Source organism: Neltuma alba, unplaced genomic scaffold (assembly GCF_004799145.2).
Source record: "Neltuma alba isolate B1F8T4 unplaced genomic scaffold, ASM479914v2 tig00011169_pilon, whole genome shotgun sequence".
Lineage (NCBI taxonomy): Eukaryota > Viridiplantae > Streptophyta > Magnoliopsida > Fabales > Fabaceae > Neltuma > Neltuma alba.
The window spans coordinates 1-16,461 of record NW_021635899.1 but is presented as its reverse complement, the minus strand read 5'-3'; the positions used below and the strand labels follow the sequence as shown (position 1 = coordinate 16,461).

General features: G+C 39.7%; 1 pseudogene; it reads left to right on the top strand.

The window, feature by feature from the left end:
• The first annotated feature begins 411 nt into the window (after nt 1–411).
• LOC114762018 (uncharacterized) lies at nt 412–567 on the top strand (annotated as a pseudogene).
• Nucleotides 568–16,461: the final 15,894 nt, after the last annotated feature.

Below are 16,461 nucleotides of genomic sequence, written 5' to 3'. Positions count from 1 at the left end.
GGTCTGGTGAAGTGTTCAGATATTGGCGACATAGGTGGTTCGATACTGGCGACGTTGTGAGAAGTCCACTTAACCTTATCATTTAGAGAAAGGTGAAGTTGTAACAAGGTTTCCATAGGTGAACCTGCAGAAGGATCATTATCGATGCCAAAGCAAAAGCACGACCCGTGAACCAGTTGATAAAAGTCTTGAGCGGGGGTAGAAGGATGAAGGTGTCACGGCACCTGAAGTCTCTACTTGTGCACGCTGGGGGCAGGTCCTATGTGTCGACGTAAGACCTAGCCCTGGCTCTAACAACCAAAACCCCCGCTCCACAGGCATCAAGGAACTGCAACCAAGCAAAGCGCGCTGTTGGTCGCCCTTGCACCGATGTCGGCCAGCGTTGCGTATCATGCTATTTGCATCTAAAATGACTCTCTGTAATGGATATCTCAGCTCTCATATCGATGAAGAATGTAGCGAAATGTGATACTTGGTGTGAATTACAAAATCCCTTGAACCATTGCGTCTTTGAACGTAAGTTGTACCTAAAGCCACTAGGCCTAGGGCACGTCTGCCAGGGTATCAAGCAAAGTCGCTAGCGCCCCTATCACGAGCACAACGGATGATGGCCTCCTAAGAGCCTTGACTCATGGCCAGCCGAATAAAAGGCTCGAAGTGACGGCGACCACTATCCATGGTGGATGAGTGAATGAGATGTGCTTGAGAGACCGAACATTCGCTCGTCGTCTTACAAAAAAAGGGTCTCACGATGAGAGCTCCCTTGACAGGGGGAAAAGCCCAGGATATGTACGTGACCCCAGGTCAGGCAGGGTTACTCGCTGAGTTTAACCATATCAATAAGCAGAGAAAAAGAAACGAACAAGGATTCCCTTAGTAATAGAGAGCGAACTAAGAATAGCCTGCCATGAGAATTGGTCGCCCTCGGCTTCCAAATTGTAGTCTGGGGAAGCATCCTTACCTGCAGACCAGGCCCAAGTCCCCTGAAAGGGGGCTCTAGAGAGGGTGAGAGCCCCGTCATGCCTGGACCTTGTTGCACCACAAGACGCTATCGGTGAATCAGGTTATTTAGGAATGTAGCCCCAATCGAGTGGTAAATTCCGTCCAAGGCTAAATACTGGTGAGAGACAGATAGCGAACAAGTACGCGAGGTAAAGATGAAAAGGACTTTAAAAAGAGAGTCAAAAAGTGCTTGAAATTCTTAGGAGGAAAGCAGATGGGGGCTAGCGATGTGTCCCAGTTAGATAGGGGCTAGCGATGTGTCCCAGTCAGATGGGGAACAATATCTGTTGGTCCGCCGATCGACTCGGGATGTTGGACTAATATGGATTATAGCAGCGGCCTAAGCCCAGCCCGTGGGAATGCTCGTGGATATATCATTGGTTTGATTATGGATGGCAGCATGTGCCATCACGACATGCCCTAGCACCTGCGCGCTATTGGTGTTGGCCTGTGAGCTCCCTATTCATCCCATCTTGAAACACGGCCCAAGGAGTTTGACATGTGTGTGAGTTAATAGGTGAGTAAACCCGTAAGGTGCAAGGAACCTAATTAGTGGGATCCCCTCATGGGTTACACTACCGACCGACCTTGATCTTCTATGAAGGGTTCAAGTGAGAATATAACTGTCAGGATCTGAAAGATGGTGAATTATGCCTGAGCGTGGCGAAGCTAGAGGAAATTCTGGTAGAGGCCCACAGTGATGGAACAATGTAGGCAAGGCAAGTCAACAAAATAAATTAGTAACCTTGAGAAAAGGATTGGCTCTGAGGGCTGGGCACGGGGTCCCATTACTGAACCCGTCGGCTGTAGTGGACTGCTCGAATTGCTCCAGTTGTAAGGGTAGTTTGCAGTGTACCAGTCAAGGGATGGACTAGGAACGAGTCCTTTAGAGTCCTTTCCCGGGTATCAAATAGTTGACTTAGAACTGGTATGGGCAAGGGGAATCTGACTGTTTAATTAAAACAATGCATTGTGATGGTCCCTATAGATGTTGACTTAATGTGATTTATGCCTAGTGCTCTGAATGTCAAAGTGAAGAAATTCAACCACGCGTGGGTAAACAGCTAGAGTAACTATGACTCTCTTAAGGTAGCCAAATGTCTCGTCATCTAATTAGTGATGTGCATGAATGGATTAATGAGATTCCTACTATCCCTGTCTACTATCTAGCGAAACCACAACTAAGGTGAAGGATTTTGAGTGTACCTGAAGTGTAAGATAATCTTAGATTCAGATAGCCACGTGCGGAAGTCCGTTCACAATAATGGAGTTAGACTTTATACTCACAGCAAATACACCGGAGGGAGAGGAAGAACAGAGGACGAAGGAGAGAGTTTGAAGAACAAAAATCGGGGTTCACTTATTCTAATCCCTTTTCAGTTGTTTAGTTTATTAACTGCACATTTTTTGAAATAAAAACTGCCTCCTTCGTCCAACCGTTCCCTCCTTTTTGCAAATTATATAAAAAGGTAAAAATTGCAGTCAGAGACCCATATGTTTTGTTATTTACATCAGAACCCCAAAGCTTAATGAATTTGGTTCCAATTTTCTTACATCTCCCACTCACACTTGGTGGATTAGATGTCACGGGTTTAGTCTCTTTGTCTCCCCATAATTTCATATTCAGTGCTTTGCCGTGAATGCACGGGCATGACGTCTTTGCTCGAGTCCTTGTATTAGAAATCCTTTTATAGGATCAACACAGGTCACCCTCTCTTTCGTGCAGCTTGAATTTTAAAATTATGCCTCAGATGTCCTAGATTTACTTATATACACCTTTTCACGGTAAATCTAATCCCTCTCAAGTCAATGGTTGACTCAAATTACCTGTCTCGTATGCCTAGTGTCCACACTTATGACCACAAAATGTCATAAGGGACATGTCACAGACACTAGCATAGGTGTGTATATCACAGTCAATCTTCCTTTCACCCAAATATCATTTTGAGATGAATCAGTCACTTTCTTAGCATACTACCTTAGATCGCATCAATCATGACCATAGGACATATGCCAAAGTAGCAGTCACTGAAACATATCTTCGTGATATTGTCAAAGTCAAAGGACACCAACAGGAGGATAATTCCTCCCTGGGACTCACACAGTAATGAAGCAGGGATCTTTCACTTGCTTCCCTTTTGCGGTTCTCCAAGCACATGTGGTATGAAACACATGCTACGGTGTTACTCTTTTACTATAAGAGCGTATGTCATTTTGGACTTATCATTAACTCCATACAGACTTAAGTCTAGACACATTAGTATCTAAACCCAAATTCTTCAACTCTGCTCATTGTTATGATGTCGATGTTGAAGAGTTTGTTATCTGGCTACAGGTATTATGGAAGTAGGATTCCAAACTTCAATCCAACTTTATCAACATGGATCTCATCTTGACTTGCTACACTTTAGGCAAGGCGACATAAAGTTTGTGTTTCTTCCCTACCATATCAGCATTCATTACTGCCTTACTGGTGAACACAAATGTCTCATCTTTGTTCACTCCACCTGAGTGTCAAAGGCGGTTGCCTGTGTGAGAGTGCCAACCTTTTTGACCTGTACGACATACTAGGCATTGTATACTTTCGGACAGACACATAAAGTGATAACAGAAAAATATAATTTCATTAATGAGGTTTACAACTTACACTTTACATATGCCAAGAGCTTGCACATGTTCTCTAAAAACTTTTTCGCCTATTGGCTTTGTCAAAGGATCTGCTACCATACATTTGGTTGAAATGTATTGTACAGTAACAATCTTTTGTGCTATATAATCTCTAACAAAATTATACTTGATGTCAATGTGCTTGGTTTTGCTGTGATACTTAGGATCTTTAGTATAGGCTATGGTTGCAGTATTGTCACAGTATACCATCAACAGATTGGTACTCTTGTTTCCAAATCCAAGGTGTTCTATAAATCTCTTCAGCCATATAGCCTCTTGCACTGCTGCGGTGCATGCCACAAACTCAGCTTCCATTGAATGTAAGGCAATGCATTTTGCTTCTTGCTACTCCAACATATGGCGCCATTATTGAGCAAGAAGGTATAACCTGAAGTTGACCTTCGTTCTTCTTCATCTCTGCCCACATCAACATTGGAGTACCCAACAAGGCACAGGTCGCTTCCTTCGTAGCACAGTGCATAATTAGAAGTGCCTTTCAATTATCTCAAGATCCTCTTCAGTGCTTTCCAATGCTTTTCACCGGGGTTAGACTGGAATCTACTTACCAGTCCCATTGCATAACTGATGTCTGGTCTTGTACACATCATTGTGTACATCAGACTACCAACAACACTGGCATATAGAACTCTTTCCATCTTTTTTTGTCAGACTCGGTTTTGGAACACATGTCAGGACTTAGGGCCACTTTAGTAGCAACTGGGGTACTTATGGGATTGCAGTCTTTCATGTTGAATCACTCAAGAATCTTGTTGATGTAATTCTCTTGTGAAAGAGAGAGGATTCATTTTGAGCGATTTTTTGGATCTTAACTCCAAGTATATACTCTGCTTCACCCATATCTTTCATTTCAAAATTTGACAGAAGCCATTCTTTAATAGCCACCACCGAATCTAGACTATTTCCGGCTAATAGTATATCATCTACATATAAGGATAATATGACAAAATTACCCTCAAACTACTTAATGTAGACGCCGTGTTCTTCCTCTATCATCTGGAAGTCATATGAGGTTATTGCTTTGTGAAACCTCAAATACCACTGCTTGGATAATTGTTTCAATCCATAAATAGACCTTTTGAGTTTACAAACTTTTTTCCCTTTCCTTTTTTGATGAAACCTAATGGTTGTTCCATATAGATTTCTTCATCTAGATCACCCTTTAGGAATGCGGTTTTTACATCCACCTGATGTAATTCTAGGTCTAAACTGTTTACTATTGCCAAAATAAGTCTAATAGAGTTGAAACACACAATAGGTGAGAACGTATCTTCATAATCTATGCCTTCCTGTTGTGTGTACCCCTTTGCCACTAATTGAGCCTTGTATTTGTCAATTGATCCATCCACTTTTCTTTTAATCTTGAGAACCCACTTGTTCCTAATGTCTTTACGCCCTTTTCGAAGATCAACTAACACCCAAACTTGGTTCTTTTTCATTGAGTCCATTTCTTCTTCCATAGCTTTCATCCATTCATCCTTGGCAGGTCTTGACAAGGCTTCTTGTACAGAACGGGGCTTATTATCCCCTCCTGGAGTAACTAAGAAAGATTCGCCTTCAATTTGAAAGCGTTTTTTGGGAATACTTTCCCTGTTACTCCTTCTGACAGGAGCTATTTACTTTTCTTTCTTTGTTTGTTCAGGTCTTGGTGTTGACCTTTCTTTGCTCCTACTCAGATTGACACACCTAGACGATTCTAGTTTGTCAATTTGTTCTGCACTGTCTTGTTCTTGTGTCTCATAAAGAGAAACAGTGCGGTCAATATCTCCTCTATTAGGAAATTCAGTCTCAATGAATGTTACATCCCTTGATTCTATTTCAATCACCGTTCCATCTTCGTTTTCACCTATGAAAACATATCCCTTTGATTGTTCATAGTACCTTATGAAGATACATTTCTTTCCTCTAGGACCCAACTTCCCATGCTTATGAGAAGCATCATGGATATATGCCACTGACCCCCAGGGTCTCAAGATGCTTAGATCTGGTTTGTGTTTTGTCCATAACTCGTAGGGTATGGAAGCGACTGATTTTGAGGGCAAACGGTTAAGTATGAAGGTCGCTATTAACAAAGTATCACCTCAATATGAAATTGGCAGGTTTGCTTGACCCATCATTGACCTAACCATGTCTCGAAGAGTTCTGTTTCTTCTTTCAGTAACTCTATTTTGTTGTAGAGTACCAGGGATAGTCAGTTGTCTAATTATCCCTTTTTCTTCACAAAGCTATTTGAATTGATCAGATAAATATTCACGACCTCGATCAGTACGTAATGCTTTGATTTTACCGTCCATTTGATTCTCTACCTCATTTATGTATCGTCTAAAGCACTTAAGAGCTTCAAACTTATGCGAGATCAAATAGACATGACTATATCATGAAAAATCATCAATAAAGGTAATAAAATACCAAGCTCTGTGTCTTACCCTCACACTCATTGGACAGCAGATATCATAATGGATTAATTACAATGGATTTTCAGCTCTTGTTCTCTTACTGAAAGGCTTTCTTGTTGCCTTAGTAGCTAGACAATTTTCACATAGTGACACTTCTATATTGGGAATGGCACCTAACAATCCTTCTTTGGCTAATTTAATCATTCTATTTTGATTAATATGTCCTAGCCTAGCATGCCAGGTGTTTATGTTAACATTATTCGAAGAAACAGCAAAGCATTCATTACTATTGAAATCACCAACAATATCCAAAACAAAGAACTTTTCGAACAAGAAAGCTGAACATAAAGAACAGAGTTACTAAAAATGTCTGCAACTTTCCCATGAAAGTTTACATCAAACCCAAATTCTAAAAGACACAACACAGAAACCAAGTTCCACAGGATGTCAGGAGCGTAAAGTACATCATGGAGTATCAAGGTCTTCCCACCACGCAAAGTAAATTTACAGGTCCCCAAACCTTTAACCTCTATCCTCGTGTTGTTCCCAACGTAAAGCCACTTGCTTTGATACGGCAACCGACATTACTCGATAAAGGATCCTCGATCCCTGGTTACATGGTCTGTGGAGCCTGAGTCTATTATCCAAGAAGAAGAAACAGGTTCTATTAGAAAAACAGTACTAGAAACATATGAAACATGTGAATTCACATAATTCACTAATACCTTTTCGCTCTCAGCCTGTTTTGAACAGTCATGTGCGAAATGGCCTATTTTCTGGCAGGCGAAGCATTTGACCTTCTTCAGGTCTAGCTTCTTCTTCCCACCTTTTTTTCCCTTCTTCTTGAATTGCTTCTTTCCCTTTTTGGGTTGAGGACCACCCTTCTTCCCTTTCTTTTGAAACTTCTTGCCCTTCTTGGAATCGGGCCTTAATTAGGAAGTACCGACATCCTCAGTGTAATAAGCTTGTCCGGAGGTCTTGTAAGCCTATAAACGTTCATCCTCCAGCTCCAAGTGCTTGGCTACATTGTTAAAAGTAACAATGTTTTCATTATGGGTCAGGTTGACTTTCATGTGTTCCCAGCTAGCAAGGAGCAATCTGATAACAGCCTGCACTTGCTGTTCATTAGACAAGACATGTCCAGCATCCTTTAGTTCCCTGATCATGTTGGCCATCTCTTGCAGATGTTGTTTCATAGGATTGTTTGGCTTGAGTTTGTAGGTATCGAACTTAATCATCAACCTTCTAAGTTTAGTGGTAGAAGTACCACCAAACTTGTCCTTCAACGCTATCCACATGGCCTGTGTAGTTTTGTGCCTCTCAAACTCGCACATTATGTCATCAGCCATGGCACTCAGAAGCATAATTCTTGCTATGCTTTTTTTCTTCTTCCAAATTAGGTAAGCCTCTTGGTCTCTCCTATGTTGGGCCGTATTCCCAGCTTCGGGTTCAACCATTGTAGTAGTTAAAGGTTCAACTGCATCTTGTTCCTCCAAGATGTATTGAACCTTTCAGTGCCATATGTCCCAGTTATCCCCGTTGAGCTTTTCTCCCTTATTAAGCTTAGCAATTATGTTCTTGGTTGCCATTTTTTAGTTTAGTGACAAATTTATCCCACATTATTCTACGTTCTCTCTAAAAGAGAGATGTACCATAGGACATTTCAGTTATATAGCACAGCGAAGTATACAATGTCTTGTACTTATATCATCCTTGATCAGAAAGTAATGACACTGCAAGATCCATGATCAAGAGCATACGTTTGTACCTCCCATCACACAGATATAGGCAATAATCATTATGTCCTATCAAGGATTTTATATAAGCACTTCAAAAATTGTGACTCTTAGAAGTCTCATCTTCTAAAAGCTCCCACTTATAAAAAGCATATACATATTATTCACAAAATAATCATACAACAATAATTCAAGTAATTTCATTAAATGAAATAACACACTTAGTCTGTTTACAATGCATGAAACCACAACTCAATATAACAAACGTCAATAAAGCGAATACAAATATTACATCATTTGATATAAACATAAAGGTAATCAAGCATTGCTTTTCTCAGTTTTCTAAGTTTGCTTGTTTTGGTCATAAAGGATGATACTAAATCTATAGCCCAAATCCAGTAAAATTTTCTTATGGGTTTTCCTTTAGGTCTGCCTCTAACCCTTATTGCTCTTATGTACTCCATTATGACTTTAAGGTAGGATTCGGTATTCTTCTTATAGGTCATGTAATGGATGTAACTGGCGACACGCCATTGATGCCTTTTATGTTTGTCAATTTGGCCGCATCTCTTTCAGCTATGCTCATAGCTAAAGCAGGGGTACAGGGTTGATTCACCTCTTCTCCTTCCTCAACTTCTGTTTCATTGGGAAGATCTAGTGAATAATTAAAGACCAAATGAGGTTTGGTACAGAGGGGTTCAGTGGGGAATAAAGATTCTGATTCAAGTCCAGAATCCATTAACTCCTCCAGATCTTCTTGAGGAACCTCTTCAGGGTCCTCGTCTGGATCCTCATCTTCTGGTTCATATTCTGGAACTATATTATCCATGTATGAGTATTCCAATGAACCATCTTTGATATTTTTAGTGCTATTAGAAGCCTCTTGCTTCATTTTCACCTAGAACAAAATAATTTAAATTATTTTGGATATTCTGGAATTTATTTTCACGTGAAAGTACCAGAAAATACACTGAAAATACTCACAAACGAATCCTTAGTTGTCTCCAAAATTAGTAAATTATATATCAAAATGAAGATCTTGATTTTATGGATTTTTAGAGACAAATCGCACCCAAAAGACGAGAAAGAAAATCAAAGCAGTTTTAGGGACTAAACTGCAAAGTGAAAGTTTTCAGGGGCTTAAGTATAATCAAGTTAGAGGCTCCAGTAAAGTCTCAAAGGCCTAGAAAGAGAAAAGAGGCTATATACAGGCCAAAGGTTAAGCTAGAAACCTCAAAGAGAGGATTGTGTGAAGTTAAGTCCAAGCAGGGACTAAAACGTAAATTTGAAAAGTTATGATCAACAGGGGTAAAACTGAAAGAGTATACAAAGAATTCCAAGAAAATCCTAGAAAATGGGAAATAATATTCTGAGGCTCTTCTGTGAAGAGAAAAGACGAAAGTACCCCTGAGACAGCTTAAATGGAATTTATGAGGTGATGACCGGTAAAAAGTATATTGTTTGAGGTAATTATTTAAAATAGCAAGAGACCTCAAAAATGTATACAAAAATGAGATTAAATGGTTGAAAGGTTTTACTAATTTATAAAATTAGTCCTGTAACCAAAAGGCCAGTGGAATGGCTTTAATAAATATAAAGCCGGTTATGCCGTTAAAAATGTATTTTAGCAAATGAATTTTTATGCAAGGCTTAAAGGAAGTGTTATGGCCTTAAAAAATTCATAGATATTTTCTGGAATTAAAAGAAATTTATTGAATAGATAGAAAAAATTTCTGAGCTCCGGAAGGCCATAAAAAAAAAAGCCAGAGAAATGTGGGCCAAGTAAATTCGGAGGAAACTTAGGAAACAAGTTTGATCCAACGGCTAGGATCTAATCTCCCTTTTCCTCCACCACATTTATGACACTTGGAATCTTCTAGAAGGATGAGGTAAGCATGAATGCAAGAAGATGATGTAAAAGTCAACTTGAAGTTCCAAAATTGCCCTTACCCTTTCTATGAGCCACCAAGGGTATTTTGGTCCATTTAAGTCAAATTTTTGGCTATAAATAGGCACTCCCTCCCCTTCATTTTTGGCCAAGCAAGGATCTATAGGGGAAGCTCTGCTGCTCTTGCACTTAGAGAGTGAAAGAGCTAGTTCTAGTGAGAGAAAGTCCACCTAAGTTCAAGCTTCAAGTTCAAGGTATGTGATGGTTCTAGCATCTGATTTGATACCTATTTCGATTTAGTTACTCTATGTATCTAATTCTGAAATTTTACATGCTTAAAGTACACTCTGTGAGCTTTGAATCCATGGGTAGAACACTTCATTTGGATATGTTCACGATTTATGGTGATTTTTCAAAGTTAGGGTTTGAAATCTGTAAACAGTGTTGAACTTCTGGAAGAGTGTTGAGTTCCATACGATTCCAGTACTGTTCAGCATAGAATTGGTTCCTGAAACTATTTTTCCTTTGAATTTAACTTAAGGAAATTTTAGTGAGACTTGGAACCACTCAGTTTTGATTTTTCTAGAATTAATTATGAATTTTCAAAATTGAGCAAAAAATTCTGGAGTTTCTTCGTGAACAATACCCGCGAACCAAAATTTCCAGATTTGATATTCTTGAATCTAAAGCCATCTAAAGTGGTCCTAATTGACAAGAAATAGATTTTAAGAATGAAAAATGATGAGATTTATGTTAGAGAAGCTAGAAAGAAAACCCTAAAAGCAAGAGAAAGTATTGAGGTTCAAGAAAGCTAGTCTTGAACTTCATGTAATTTAGTGGTCCTAATAGATTGTGTGATCATTATGACTATGTTTAGGACCTTTGGAACATCCAAGAGAATGTTTGGTGATGTTGACCGAATGCCCACATGGTTGGAAAGTCAAGGGAGTCAAAGGAAAAGTAAGAGGAAAGCTTGAGGTGCAAGGTAGTGAACTTACTTATTGTCATTGCTTGATGTTGTATGCTTGTGTCTTGCCATGTACATGTTATTGAATGTTATTGTGACATGTTTTAGCTACTGTAATTTCTATTCATGATGAGTATATTATGCCTTCATGGCCATGCATCAAGAAGTTAGCTTTGAGCATGCGAATATGTCACTAATTAACAAGAGAATAAACAAGTTACATGTAGTGCATTAGCATCCATCTAGCATGATTAACATGGTATTGTTTGCTACTGAGATTCCTCCAAATCTCACCCCTCCCTAACCAATCATATAGGTCAATCAATGATGGGCAATAATGGCATGAGAAGCAAGGAGAAGAAAGTGGAGAATTATTGATGTCAATGAATGATATTATTATTCATTGTGTAATTCTCTTATTATGTAATTTATGTTATGGATGCATATGATGCCATGTAATTAATTATAATGCTTATGGAATGAATGAAAGTGTATGAGCATTAATGGGAAAGAGTAAGCCCATGTTATGTATGCCAAAGAAATAAAAAGAATTGAAGTAAAGAGATGTTAAGGGATAAAACGTATGTTCTAGAGCAGTGAGTTTGTAGCTCTAGTTTGACCTACCAAATGAATGAGTTAAGTCACGAGATTTGGCAGACTTATAGTACATGTCCCAAGATTTAAAATGAGATTTATATCATCTCAATTGGATGTGTACACAAGGAGAAACGAATTTCCAAAGTTGAGGCATAGAATCTGGAAGTTCCTGATTTTACGATTGAATAGTAATGTTTATTGATTAAACTGTACAAATTGGGCAAGGATAAGTCCAATTGGATATTTTTTCCTTGAAGAGCATCAAAATAGCTTTTAGTAAAATTTTAGATCACCCCAATACAATTTGTATGAAATTAGTTATGAATTTTTGAAGTTGGACCTGTAATTTGAAAATTTAACAGTGAATAGTAACCCGAGTAGTTATGTTAAAATTTTAAATCCGCGGGCTTGTGCCATGATCTGCTTGAACCATAACGCTTACGAATGCATACTCTGAGGGGTCAAAGGTAGGACATTTCATTTTGGTATCAGAGTAAAGGGTCTGGCAAGTGTTGAGACAGAACGGAAGTTCTGGTAGAGGTTCTTACCAAGGTATAAGCAAAGTATTGGTTCAAGCAAAGTCCGGTATTAGAGTAGAGAAGTGCATAGCCTTGGAATCAGCTCTAACCAGAGGGAGATCTTCAGCCATAACAGTAGCAGATGAAGGAAATGAAAATGGATGAAGAAGAAGTGCAGGAAAAATGGAAGGTGAAGAAGATGGAGATGGAAGATTAGGGTTTCTGTGGGAGAGATGAGAGAAGATGATGATAGAAACGTAGGTGGAGGCTGAATAATAAGAGTCTGACCTCACCATACCCAAAATAGGGTTTCTAACCCGAAAATTGCATGCATGGGTCGGTTCCTGGGGGTGGGTAGGTCAAAATTTCCCGAAATGGTCGGGTCTGAAATTTGCTGATATGAGGGGTTCGCCGCGACGAAACATGGCAGAGAGCTTTGCTTTGACAGACGATGTTCGCCACGGTGAAAGCAAAGTGTGCCGCGGCGAACTTAGGCAGAGGATCCTCTCTTGCTTCTTGTGCCTTGAGTTCTTCAATTCTGGCCCCAATTTCTAATGTCCTACAATAAAAAGCAACAAATTGAAGTATGAATTGTCCTAGAAATCAATTGAATACAATTAATAACCAATTATGACAATTTTATCCTAAAAAGACACTAACTTAAAGGAAGGACTCTTAATCTAAATTAAGCACAATTATTATTAAAAAGGGCCAGAAAATTCCACAAATTCATGGATAATGTAATGAAAAGATAATAATATCTTGAGCTCAATCAAATTTCCCCACACTTAGACCTTTGTACTCCTGGACAAAGCTCACGAATAATTCAAAGAGATACTAGCACAAAGAGAAACACTACCATGATTAAAGATGAAGGTAGAAGATTAGTAAGAAACTCTCACAGGGTTGACATCAGTAAACAAGGATATGCTAAGAAAATGAGCACAATGGACAATTAACTCAAACAATTGATCAAGAAAGATCTATCTCACGGATAAGTGTTTCACTCTTAACTCACTTGTTTTAGGGTTATTTCACTCCAAGTCTACTCGATCCAATTCCTACCATAGGCTTGTAATAATTCTATCTCTCCACCACAGGAAGCAAAATTTGCAAATCAAGAGGACTTTTAAGGGTTAGAATTTGAATGAAGGCCAAGTGAAATGAATGGGATGAGAATGAAAATGGAAATGAGTACAAACATACAAATTATTAAGACAGAATTAATCTAAATAAAAGCAAGGGAAGAAGCTACTTAGTTTTTATTTTATAATTTTTATATCTTTATCCTTTCTTTTCTTTGCTTTTTCTTTCTATTTCTTTTTTTTTTTTCAATTTAACCAACTTCTTCTTGTTTTTTTTTTTTTACAAATAATTGCATACATGTACTCAAGATAAAGGTCTAAAGGGGTTTACAACAATAAAATAATTGGGTTTGTGTTTGGGAATAAGAATTAAAACAAGTTCTAGAGAAATGTGAAATAAGCAGATTCACTCAATTTAATAACTTTAGGCCCAACAATCCTTCCAACAAGGCTAAAATCTCAATTAATCAATCTCAAGGGTTAACAACCACACAGTCATAGTTTCAAAGCATATCATCATTTACTATCTGTCAAAAACATGAGAATAACTAGCCCAAGTTCAACCTCATTTAAAAGCATGGAAAGTTTTCTAAAAGCACTAGTACAATTTGAACTTTTCCAATAATTTTAAAAGGGATGAAGGAGTATAAAGAATCTAAGCCAGGAAAAGTTTTTGAAGACCAGCTGAAATTGCAAAGAATTTATTATTTAAATAATTTTTTTTATGCAATGAAGGGGAATCGCCGTGGCGAACTGTTGAGGTTGCCGCGACGAAGGGTGGCAAAAACGAAATCTGGAGAAAGGGCTAGCCTTCGCCGCGGCAAAACATAAGTTGGCTGCGGCGAAAGTATCCCGAGAGCTAATTAACGTAAAAGAAGGGGGGCTTCGCCGTGGCAAAGGAAAATGTTTACCGTGGCGAAGGGTGGTTGAAACGAAAAATCCTGAGCAACTTTCAACTCTTCAGCAGCTAAACTCAAAATATTCACAATTCAACCAATTTATAAGTTCAAAAACACCTCAAAATCAAATAGATGCATGGATGTATGAGAAATATTTGCTAGAATCCATAATAGGTCCCTCCCCCACACTTAAACACAACATTGTCCTCAAGGTGTGAATCAATGATAGCAAATACACGAAATGAAGTGCAGGGGTGAAAATAAAGCAAGATCATAACAAACCAATGAAAAAGCATCCATCTAAACAAGTTCAAAACTAAAGGAGCACAATAAAGGTTCAGAAATATCCAGCCTCAGAACAACAGAACAAACAAAACAAAAGAAAAACACAGAAATACAGAGACTAAAAACTAAAGCTGTTGCCCAGAATCATCTGCCCCGGACCCTAACGGTCCTGCACCGGATGTGCTTGCTCCGTCCATACCCATACTGCTCTGTGGCTCCTCCTCCTCAGCTGGTAAGGCAAAGTTCAACCGGTCCGCGATCAAGGCATCAATACGGCGGCGGCAGCGACGATCTCGGTCATACAATGCATCACGGTCTTTTTGCCGCTTAATCTCCCAGAGGAGTGTAATGCGTAACTGGTGAACATTCTCAGATAGCTCGTCAATGTCATCCGCAAGTGTGTCTAAGGTGACTGGCTGGGAAGGCTCAGGAGCATCTTGGCCTTCCTCAGCTGGCTCAGCAGCTGCCTGGCCTGCACTAACATCATAAACTAGATGGATAGGAGGGTGGGGTGCAATGGTAGGCTATTTGAGGCGCTCATACCGGAAGAGGGGTGCAGGTTCGAAATAGCTGTCATTATCAAATTCAGGTACCCTGCACGTGCGGAAAATGTCAGAGATAAGGTGGGGGAAGATGATGCTATTAGTGAGTTTTTTGGTGTTGACGGAATCGTAGAGGGCTGATTGGATAGTGTCAGCTACATCGAAAGTTTTTCCAGTCATGAGGAGAAAAACATAGAGGGCTTGGCGTTTAGGAAGGTTCTGGAGATGGGAAGTGGGCAAGATGTTGTTGTAGACCAGGTGCAGCCACGGCCTCGCCTCAGGCCAGAAATCAGAGCGTTTCAAGTAAAGCTCAGCAGTGCGAGGACGATGCCAAGTGGCACCATCCTGGTATAGGGTCTGGACAATTTCATCATAAGGATAATTATCTCTATAATGTGAATAGTGGGAATGACGAACCTCAGGAAGGCGGTAGTGGCGGGATATGTTATCTGTGGTGAAGGAGTAATTCACATGATGGTCATGGAACAGGATGGATAACATGCCATTAAGGCGGGTGTAGGTGTAAAAGTGGTAGACAAAGGCATCATTGCCGATTTCTCGTGGGCGAACCAATCTGGTCAATTGGGATTCCTGGAGTCTTTGGACAAAGGGGTTGTCTGGTGAGTCAAGAGGAAAGGGTCTTTCCTTAAGGAGGGGGCGCTGGTCTACTAACTTATAGAGGTCGTCATAAGACAAGGCTTCCTCTGAGTCTGAGTCAGACGCGGGTAAGCATTCAGGGCGTTTGGTGCGAGGCATTGTCCTAAAGCAACAAACAACGGAAACACTAAACACAGAACAAACAACCACAACCTAAAGAACCCAGAAAAAACCAAAATTACAACCTAGATAGTAGCAAATGGTTAGATAATGATTCATAGGTTTTCAGAGGATCAAAAGTTTTCAGAATTAAGTAAAGAGATTAAAGAAAAACACAATGTACTATGAATCATTAGGTAACCTACAGGCTACGTAACTACAAACTAACAACAAAATAACCCACCCCAAACAACACAATACCAGAACAAACAAGCTAATAACAACTAAACAAAAGTAAACTAAAGGAAAGAACAAAGGAAGAGAGAAACATATCGAGAGGGGAAGAGACAAGCACACGGTGGAGAGCAGAGAAAGGGAGAGAGAACCAAAAATTTGAGAAGATAAGGGAGAAGAGAAGAGAGGGGGGTCGACGGTGAGATGGAGAAGGAGACAGAGGGGCGTGCGAAATAAGGGGACCGGCGGTTTAATGGAGAAAGAAATAGGTTAAAGGGGGGTTTAAATGAATGGGGGAGGGAAAAGACTAAAAAGGGCTCATGAGAGAAGGGTGGGTGACTCAGAATGGGGGGTAAAATGGTAAAATCACGTGAAAAATCAGGGAAAAACGAAACCGCCCATCGCAGAAACGGCGGGTTCGCCGCGGCGAACCATGCCAAGACGAAAAACAAAGGGGAAGAAGGACGTTTCGCCGCAACGACAGTATAAGTTGCCGCAACAAAACCATCCCGAGAGGAACACACAGAGGCTGGTGACCTTCGCCGCGGTGAAGAATAGAGTTCGCCATGGCAAAACATCACCCAGAGCAACACAAGAGAAAATGAACCACTTCGCCGTGGCGAAGGCTAGGGTTTGCCGTGGTGAAGTGTTACAGGGAGCACAGAACAATATAGAAAACGCTCAAACAACAGAGAAACACAACACCAAACAACAGATGAAGCTGGGTACTTCAAAAACTTTAAAGTGCATCAAAAGAGATTAGAAGGTGTTCAACAAGTCCATGATTAGACAGTATACCACAAACAAACTTTCTCAATCAATTTGAATCATATAATTCATTACAAGCAAAGCACAAAAATATGATAAGATA